The sequence below is a fragment of the Petromyzon marinus genome, chromosome 24, assembly GCF_048934315.1.
Source record: "Petromyzon marinus isolate PM22_M1 ecotype Great Lakes invasive population chromosome 24, UKy_Petmar_22M1.pri1.0, whole genome shotgun sequence".
NCBI lineage: Eukaryota > Metazoa > Chordata > Hyperoartia > Petromyzontiformes > Petromyzontidae > Petromyzon > Petromyzon marinus.
Window position 1 is genome coordinate 1,636,261 of NC_133690.1, and position 10,415 is coordinate 1,646,675.

Below are 10,415 nucleotides of genomic sequence, written 5' to 3' on the forward strand. Positions count from 1 at the left end.
CACATACAGGCAACGAGTGGATTTTTTATTAGCATGTAAAAATAGAGGCAACATATCAACTTATCGAATGTATATAAAAAATCAATATATTCACAATGTCAATCAAAAGATTGCAAATGAATTTCTTAACTCTCGATTGATGCCAACAATAAAGAATATTTTTCAATGTATTTTCTGATGCTTCTCAGTTATATAGACGTCGATAATCTGCCTTTCCATAAAAGCAGAGTGGCGCAGTGGAAGCGTGCTGGGCCCATAACCCAGAGGTCGATGGATCGAAACCATCCTCTGCTAACAAGTCTTTTTCATCAATCTTAGCTCGGTTTTAGTTATCGCAGATTTATCGGCTAAGTTTGTTGTGGCTTTGCATAGATATTTTGCAAAAAGTGCTATGGCATATGTCACGAAAAAAAACACCCAAAATAACTTGGCATGGGATTAAATCAAGTGGTAAAGAGTGCGTGTAGCATGCGCGGTAGTGGGATCGATACCCACATTCTCCTAAACACATATGGGCAACTTGTGCATTTTTTATTAGCATCTAAAAATCGATGCAACATATCAAACTATCGAATGCTTAAAAAAATCAATATAATCACAAGGTCAATCTCAAGGTCAATCAAAATATTACAATTGAATTTCTTAACCCTCTATGGATCCAAACAAACATCATCACATAGTCGTCGTAAGTGCCCTTTCCCATGAAAGCAGAGTGGTGCATCGGAAGCGTGCTGGGCTCAAAGCCCAGGGTTCGATGCATCGAAACTATCCACTGCTAACAAGTATTTTTCATCATTCTTAGTTCGGTTTTTGTTATCGCAGATTTATCGGCTAAGTTTGTTGTGGCTTTGCATAGATATTTTGCAAAAAGTGCTATGGCCTATTTCGCGATAAACACCCAAACTAAGCCTCTGTAGGATTAGCTCAAGTAGGACAGCACGTGTTTTGCATGTGAGTAGTGGAATCGATACCCACATTTTCCAAAGCACATATAGGCAACGAGTGGATTTTTTATTAGCATGTAAAAATAGAGGCAACATATCAACTTATCGAATGTTTATAAAAAAATCAATATATTCACAATGTCAATCAAAAGATTACAAATGAATTTCTTAACTCTCGATTGATGCAAACAATAAAGAATATTTTTCAATGTATTTTCTGATGCTTCTCAGTTACATAGACGTCGATAATACGCCTTTCTATAAAAGCAGAGTGGCGCAGCGGAAGCGTGCTGGGCCCATAACCCAGAGGTCGATGGATCGAAACCATCCTCTGCTAACAAGTCTTTTTCATCAATCTTTGCTCGGTTTTAGTTATCGCAGATTTATCGGCTAAGTTTGTTGTGGCTTTGCATGGATATTTTGCAAAAAGTGCTATGGCATATGTCACGAAAAAAACACCCAAAATAACTTGGCATGGGATTAAATCAAGTGGTAAAACGTGCGTGTAGCATGCGCGGTAGTGGGATCGATACCCACATTCTCCTAAACACATATGGGCAACTTGTGCATTTTTTATTAGCATCTAAAAATCGATGCAACATATCAAACTATCGAATGTTTAAAAAAATCAACATAATCACAAGGTCAATCTCAAGGTCAATCAAAATATTACAATTGAATTTCTTAACCCTCTATGGACCCAAACAAACAATAAGGTTTTTCAATACCTTTTCCGCTGCTTATCAGTTACATAGTCGTCGAAAGTGCCCTTCCCCATGAAAGCAGAGTGGTGCATCGGAAGCGTGCGGGGCTCAAAGCCCAGGGTTCGATGCATCGAAACCATCCACTGCTAACAAGTATTTTTCATCATTCTTAGCTCGGTTTTAGTTATCGCAGATTTATCGGCTAAGTTTGTTGTGGCTTTGCATAGATATTTTGCAAAAAGTGCTATGGCCTATTTCGCGATAAACACCCAAACTAAGCCTCTGTAGGATTAGCTCAAGTAGGACAGCACGTGTTTTGCATGTGAGTAGTGGAATCGATACCCACATTTTCCAAAGCACATATAGGCAACGAGTGGATTTTTTATTAGCATGTAAAAATAGAGGCAACATATCAACTTATCGAATGTTTATAAAAATCAATATGTTCACAATGTCAATGAAAAGATTACAAATGAATTTCTTAACTCTCGATTGATGCAAACAATAAAGAATATTTTTCAATGTATTTTCTGATGCTTCTCAGTTACATAGACGTCGATAATATGCCTTTCCAGAAAAGCAGAGTGGCGCAGCGGATGCGTGCTGGGCCCATAACCCAAAGGTCGATGGATCGAAACCATCCTCTGCTAACAAGTCTTTTTAATCAATCTTAGCTCGGTTTTAGTTATCGCAGATTTATCGGCTAAGTTTGTTGTGGCTTTGCATAGATATTTTGCAAAAAGTGCTATTGCCTATTTCGCGATAAACACCCAAACTAAGCCTCTGTAGGATATGCTCAAGTGGTAGGGCACGTGTTTTGCATGTGAGAAGTAGTGGAATCTATACCCACATTTTCCAGAGCACATATAGGCAACGAGTGGATGTTTTATTAGCATGTAAAAATAGAGGCAACATATCAACTTATCGAATGTTTATAAAAAATCAATATGTTCACAATGTCAATCAAAAGATTACAAATGAATTTCTTAACTCTCGATTGATGCAAACAATAAAGAATATTTTTCAATGTATTTTCTGATGCTTCTCAGTTACATAGACGTCGATAATACGCCTTTCTATAAAAGCAGAGTGGCGCAGCGGAAGCGTGCTGGGCCCATAACCCAGAGGTCGATGGATCGAAATCATCCTCTGCTAACAAGTCTTTTTCATCAATCTTTGCTCGGTTTTAGTTATCGCAGATTTATCGGCTAAGTTTGTTGTGGCTTTGCATGGATATTTTGCAAAAAGTGCTATGGCATATGTCACGAAAAAAAAACACCCAAAATAACTTGGCATGGGATTAAATCAAGTGGTAATGCGTGCGTGTAGCATGCGCGGTAGTGGGATCGATACCCACATTCTCATAAACACATATGGGCAACTTGTGCATTTTTTATTAGCATCTAAAAATCGATGCAACATATCAAACTATCGAATGCTTTAAAAAAATCAACATAATCACAAGGTCAATCTCAAGGTCAATCAAAATATTACAATTGAATTTCTTAACCCTCTATGGACCCAAACAAACAATAATGTTTTTCAATACCTTTTCCGCTGCTTATCAGTTACATAGTCGTCGAAAGTGCCCTTTCCCATGAAAGCAGAGTGGTGCATCGGAAACGTGCTGGGCTCAAAGCCCAGAGTTCGATGAATCGAAACCATCCACTGCTAACAAGTCTTTTTCATCATTCTTCGCTCGGTTTTAGTTATCGCAGATTTATCGGCTAAGCTTGCTCTGGCTTTGCATAGATATTTTGCAAAAATTGCTATGGCCTATTTCGCGAAAAACACCCAAAGTAAGCCTCTGTAGGATTAGCTCAAGTGGTAGAGCACCTGTTTTGCATGTGAGAAGTAGTGGAATCGATACCCACATTTTCCAAAGCACATACAGGCAACGAGTGGATTTTTTATTAGCATGTAAAAATAGAGGCAACATATCAACTTATCGAATGTTTATAAAAAATCAATATATTCACAATGTCAATCAAAAGATTACAAATGAATTTCTTAACTCTCGATTGATGCAAACAATAAAGAATATTTTTCAATGTATTTTCTGATGCTTCTCAGTTACATAGACGTCGATAATCTGCCTTTTCATAAAAGCAGAGTGGCGCAGCGGAAGCGTGCTGGGCCCATAACCCAGAGGTCGATGGATCGAAACCATCCTCTGCTAACAAGTCTTTTTCATCACTCTTAGCTCGGTTTTAGTTATCGCAGATTTATCGGCTAAGTTTGTTGTGGCTTTGCATAGATATTTTGCAAAAATTGCTATGGCCTATTTCGCGAAAAACACCCAAAGTAAGCCTCTGTAGGATTAGCTCAAGTGGTAGAGCACCTGTTTTGCATGTGAGAAGTAGTGGAATCGATACCCACATTTTCCAAAGCACATACAGGCAACGAGTGGATTTTTTATTAGCATGTAAAAATAGAGGCAACATATCAACTTATCGAATGTTTATAAAAAATCAATATATTCACAATGTCAATCAAAAGATTGCAAATGAATTTCTTGACTCTTGATTGATGCAAACAATAAAGAATATTTTTCAATGTATTTTCTGATGCTTCTCAGTTACATAGACGTCGATAATCTGCCTTTTCATAAAAGCAGAGTGGTGCAGCGGAAGCGTGCTGGGCCCATAACCCAGAGGTCGATGGATCGAAACCATCCTCTGCTAACAAGTCTTTTTCATCACTCTTAGCTCGGTTTTAGTTATCGCAGATTTATCGGCTAAGTTTGTTGTGGCTTTGCATAGATATTTTGCAAAAAGTGCTATGGCATATGTCACGAAAAAAAAACACCCAAAATAACTTGGCATGGGATTAAATTAAGTGGTAAAGAGTGCGTGTAGCATGCGCGGTAGTAGGATCGATACCCACATTCTCCTAAACACATATGGGCAACTTGTGCATTTTTTATTAGCATCTAAAAATCGATGCAACATATCAAACTATCGAATGCTTTAAAAAATTCAATATAATCACAAGGTCAATCTCAAGGTCAATCAAAATATTACAATTGAATTTCTTAACCCTCTATGGACCCAAAAAACAAACAATAATGTTTTTCAATACCTTTTCCGCTGCTTATCAGTTACATAGTCGTCGAAAGTGCCCTTTCCCATGAAAGCAGAGTGGTGCATCGGAAGCGTGCTGGGCTCAAAGCCCAGGGTTCGATGCATCGAAACCATCCACTGCTAACAAGTATTTTTCATCATTCTTAGCTCGGTTTTTGTTATCGCAGATTTATCGGCCAAGTTTGCTCTGGCTTTGCATAGATATTTTGCAAAAATTGCTATGGCCTATTTCGCGAAAAACACCCAAAGTAAGCCTCTGTAGGATTAGCTCAAGTGGTAGAGCACCTGTTTTGCATGTGAGAAGTAGTGGAATCGATACCCACATTTTCCAAAGCACATACAGGCAACGAGTGGATTTTTTATTAGCATGTAAAAATAGAGGCAACATATCAACTTATCGAATGTTTATAAAAAAATCAATATGTTCACAATGTCAATCAAAAGATTACAAATGAATTTCTTAACTCTCGATTGATGCAAACAATAAAGAATATTTTTCAATGTATTTTCTGATGCTTCTCAGTTACATAGACGTCGATAATACGCCTTTCTATAAAAGCAGAGTGGCGCAGCGGAAGCGTGCTGGGCCCATAACCCAGAGGTCGATGGATCGAAACCATCCTCTGCTAACAAGTCTTTTTCATTAATCTTAGCTCGGTTTTAGTTATCGCAGATTTATCGGCTAAGTTTGTTGTGGCTTTGCATAGATATTTTGCAAAAAGTGCTATGGCATATGTCACGAAAAAAACACCCAAAATAATTTGGCATGGGATTAAATCAAGTGGTAAAGCGTGCGTGTAGCATGCGCGGTAGTGGGATCGATACCCACATTCTCCTAACCACATATGGGCAACTTTTGCATTTTTTATTAGCATCTAAAAATCGATGTAACATATCAAACTATCGAATGCTTAAAAAAATTCAATATAATCACAAGGTCAATCTCAAGGTCAATCAAAATATTACAATTGAATTTCTTAACCCTCTATGGACCCAAACAAACAATAATGTTTTTCAATACCTTTTCCGCTGCTTATCAGTTACATAGTCGTCGAAAGTGCCCTTTCCCATGAAAGCAGAGTGGTGCATCGGAAACGTGCTGGGCTCAAAGCCCAGAGTTCGACGAATCGAAACCATCCACTGCTAACAAGTCTTTTTCATCATTCTTCGCTCGGTTTTAGTTATCGCAGATTTATCGGCCAAGTTTGCTCTGGCTTTGCATAGATATTTTGCAAAAATTGCTATGGCCTATTTCGCGAAAAACACCCAAAGTAAGCCTCTGTAGGATTAGCTCAAGTGGTAGAGCACCTGTTTTGCATGTGAGAAGTAGTGGAATCGATACCCACATTTTCCAAAGCACATACAGGCAACGAGTGGATTTTTTATTAGCATGTAAAAATAGAGGCAACATATCAACTTATCGAATGTTTATAAAAAATCAATATATTCACAATGTCAATCAAAAGATTGCAAATGAATTTCTTAACTCTCGATTGATGCAAACAATAAAGAATATTTTTCAATGTATTTTCTGATGCTTCTCAGTTATATAGACGTCGATAATCTGCCTTTCCATAAAAGCAGAGTGGCGCAGTGGAAGCGTGCTGGGCCCATAACCCAGAGGTCGATGGATCGAAACCATCCTCTGCTAACAAGTCTTTTTCATCAATCTTAGCTCGGTTTTAGTTATCGCAGATTTATCGGCTAAGTTTGTTGTGGCTTTGCATAGATATTTTGCAAAAAGTGCTATGGCATATGTCACGAAAAAAAACACCCAAAATAACTTGGCATGGGATTAAATCAAGTGGTAAAGAGTGCGTGTAGCATGCGCGGTAGTGGGATCGATACCCACATTCTCCTAAACACATATGGGCAACTTGTGCATTTTTTATTAGCATCTAAAAATCGATGCAACATATCAAACTATCGAATGCTTAAAAAAATCAATATAATCACAAGGTCAATCTCAAGGTCAATCAAAATATTACAATTGAATTTCTTAACCCTCTATGGATCCAAACAAACATCATCACATAGTCGTCGTAAGTGCCCTTTCCCATGAAAGCAGAGTGGTGCATCGGAAGCGTGCTGGGCTCAAAGCCCAGGGTTCGATGCATCGAAACTATCCACTGCTAACAAGTATTTTTCATCATTCTTAGTTCGGTTTTTGTTATCGCAGATTTATCGGCTAAGTTTGTTGTGGCTTTGCATAGATATTTTGCAAAAAGTGCTATGGCCTATTTCGCGATAAACACCCAAACTAAGCCTCTGTAGGATTAGCTCAAGTAGGACAGCACGTGTTTTGCATGTGAGTAGTGGAATCGATACCCACATTTTCCAAAGCACATATAGGCAACGAGTGGATTTTTTATTAGCATGTAAAAATAGAGGCAACATATCAACTTATCGAATGTTTATAAAAAAATCAATATATTCACAATGTCAATCAAAAGATTACAAATGAATTTCTTAACTCTCGATTGATGCAAACAATAAAGAATATTTTTCAATGTATTTTCTGATGCTTCTCAGTTACATAGACGTCGATAATACGCCTTTCTATAAAAGCAGAGTGGCGCAGCGGAAGCGTGCTGGGCCCATAACCCAGAGGTCGATGGATCGAAACCATCCTCTGCTAACAAGTCTTTTTCATCAATCTTTGCTCGGTTTTAGTTATCGCAGATTTATCGGCTAAGTTTGTTGTGGCTTTGCATGGATATTTTGCAAAAAGTGCTATGGCATATGTCACGAAAAAAACACCCAAAATAACTTGGCATGGGATTAAATCAAGTGGTAAAACGTGCGTGTAGCATGCGCGGTAGTGGGATCGATACCCACATTCTCCTAAACACATATGGGCAACTTGTGCATTTTTTATTAGCATCTAAAAATCGATGCAACATATCAAACTATCGAATGTTTAAAAAAATCAACATAATCACAAGGTCAATCTCAAGGTCAATCAAAATATTACAATTGAATTTCTTAACCCTCTATGGACCCAAACAAACAATAAGGTTTTTCAATACCTTTTCCGCTGCTTATCAGTTACATAGTCGTCGAAAGTGCCCTTCCCCATGAAAGCAGAGTGGTGCATCGGAAGCGTGCGGGGCTCAAAGCCCAGGGTTCGATGCATCGAAACCATCCACTGCTAACAAGTATTTTTCATCATTCTTAGCTCGGTTTTAGTTATCGCAGATTTATCGGCTAAGTTTGTTGTGGCTTTGCATAGATATTTTGCAAAAAGTGCTATGGCCTATTTCGCGATAAACACCCAAACTAAGCCTCTGTAGGATTAGCTCAAGTAGGACAGCACGTGTTTTGCATGTGAGTAGTGGAATCGATACCCACATTTTCCAAAGCACATATAGGCAACGAGTGGATTTTTTATTAGCATGTAAAAATAGAGGCAACATATCAACTTATCGAATGTTTATAAAAATCAATATGTTCACAATGTCAATGAAAAGATTACAAATGAATTTCTTAACTCTCGATTGATGCAAACAATAAAGAATATTTTTCAATGTATTTTCTGATGCTTCTCAGTTACATAGACGTCGATAATATGCCTTTCCAGAAAAGCAGAGTGGCGCAGCGGATTCGTGCTGGGCCCATAACCCAAAGGTCGATGGATCGAAACCATCCTCTGCTAACAAGTCTTTTTAATCAATCTTAGCTCGGTTTTAGTTATCGCAGATTTATCGGCTAAGTTTGTTGTGGCTTTGCATAGATATTTTGCAAAAAGTGCTATTGCCTATTTCGCGATAAACACCCAAACTAAGCCTCTGTAGGATATGCTCAAGTGGTAGGGCACGTGTTTTGCATGTGAGAAGTAGTGGAATCTATACCCACATTTTCCAGAGCACATATAGGCAACGAGTGGATGTTTTATTAGCATGTAAAAATAGAGGCAACATATCAACTTATCGAATGTTTATAAAAAATCAATATGTTCACAATGTCAATCAAAAGATTACAAATGAATTTCTTAACTCTCGATTGATGCAAACAATAAAGAATATTTTTCAATGTATTTTCTGATGCTTCTCAGTTACATAGACGTCGATAATACGCCTTTCTATAAAAGCAGAGTGGCGCAGCGGAAGCGTGCTGGGCCCATAACCCAGAGGTCGATGGATCGAAACCATCCTCTGCTAACAAGTCTTTTTCATCAATCTTTGCTCGGTTTTAGTTATCGCAGATTTATCGGCTAAGTTTGTTGTGGCTTTGCATGGATATTTTGCAAAAAGTGCTATGGCATATGTCACGAAAAAAACACCCAAAATAACTTGGCATGGGATTAAATCAAGTGGTAAAACGTGCGTGTAGCATGCGCGGTAGTGGGATCGATACCCACATTCTCCTAAACACATATGGGCAACTTGTGCATTTTTTATTAGCATCTAAAAATCGATGCAACATATCAAACTATCGAATGTTTAAAAAAATCAACATAATCACAAGGTCAATCTCAAGGTCAATCAAAATATTACAATTGAATTTCTTAACCCTCTATGGACCCAAACAAACAATAAGGTTTTTCAATACCTTTTCCGCTGCTTATCAGTTACATAGTCGTCGAAAGTGCCCTTCCCCATGAAAGCAGAGTGGTGCATCGGAAGCGTGCGGGGCTCAAAGCCCAGGGTTCGATGCATCGAAACCATCCACTGCTAACAAGTATTTTTCATCATTCTTAGCTCGGTTTTAGTTATCGCAGATTTATCGGCTAAGTTTGTTGTGGCTTTGCATAGATATTTTGCAAAAAGTGCTATGGCCTATTTCGCGATAAACACCCAAACTAAGCCTCTGTAGGATTAGCTCAAGTAGGACAGCACGTGTTTTGCATGTGAGTAGTGGAATCGATACCCACATTTTCCAAAGCACATATAGGCAACGAGTGGATTTTTTATTAGCATGTAAAAATAGAGGCAACATATCAACTTATCGAATGTTTATAAAAATCAATATGTTCACAATGTCAATGAAAAGATTACAAATGAATTTCTTAACTCTCGATTGATGCAAACAATAAAGAATATTTTTCAATGTATTTTCTGATGCTTCTCAGTTACATAGACGTCGATAATATGCCTTTCCAGAAAAGCAGAGTGGCGCAGCGGATTCGTGCTGGGCCCATAACCCAAAGGTCGATGGATCGAAACCATCCTCTGCTAACAAGTCTTTTTAATCAATCTTAGCTCGGTTTTAGTTATCGCAGATTTATCGGCTAAGTTTGTTGTGGCTTTGCATAGATATTTTGCAAAAAGTGCTATTGCCTATTTCGCGATAAACACCCAAACTAAGCCTCTGTAGGATATGCTCAAGTGGTAGGGCACGTGTTTTGCATGTGAGAAGTAGTGGAATCTATACCCACATTTTCCAGAGCACATATAGGCAACGAGTGGATGTTTTATTAGCATGTAAAAATAGAGGCAACATATCAACTTATCGAATGTTTATAAAAAATCAATATGTTCACAATGTCAATCAAAAGATTACAAATGAATTTCTTAACTCTCGATTGATGCAAACAATAAAGAATATTTTTCAATGTATTTTCTGATGCTTCTCAGTTACATAGACGTCGATAATACGCCTTTCTATAAAAGCAGAGTGGCGCAGCGGAAGCGTGCTGGGCCCATAACCCAGAGGTCGATGGATCGAAACCATCCTCTGCCAAC

At 38.1% G+C, this 10,415-nt stretch overlaps 2 non-coding genes across 2 annotated transcripts; both read left to right on the forward strand.

Annotated features, from left to right (window-relative positions):
• The first annotated feature begins 222 nt into the window (after positions 1-222).
• TRNAM-CAU (transfer RNA methionine (anticodon CAU)) lies at positions 223-294 on the forward strand. The gene has a single exon. It is a non-coding gene; the product is annotated as a tRNA-Met (tRNA).
• Positions 295-6,310: 6,016 nt separating this feature from the next.
• On the forward strand, positions 6,311-6,382 carry TRNAM-CAU (transfer RNA methionine (anticodon CAU)). Its single transcript has one exon. It is a non-coding gene; the product is annotated as a tRNA-Met (tRNA).
• The last annotated feature ends 4,033 nt before the right edge of the window (positions 6,383-10,415 follow it).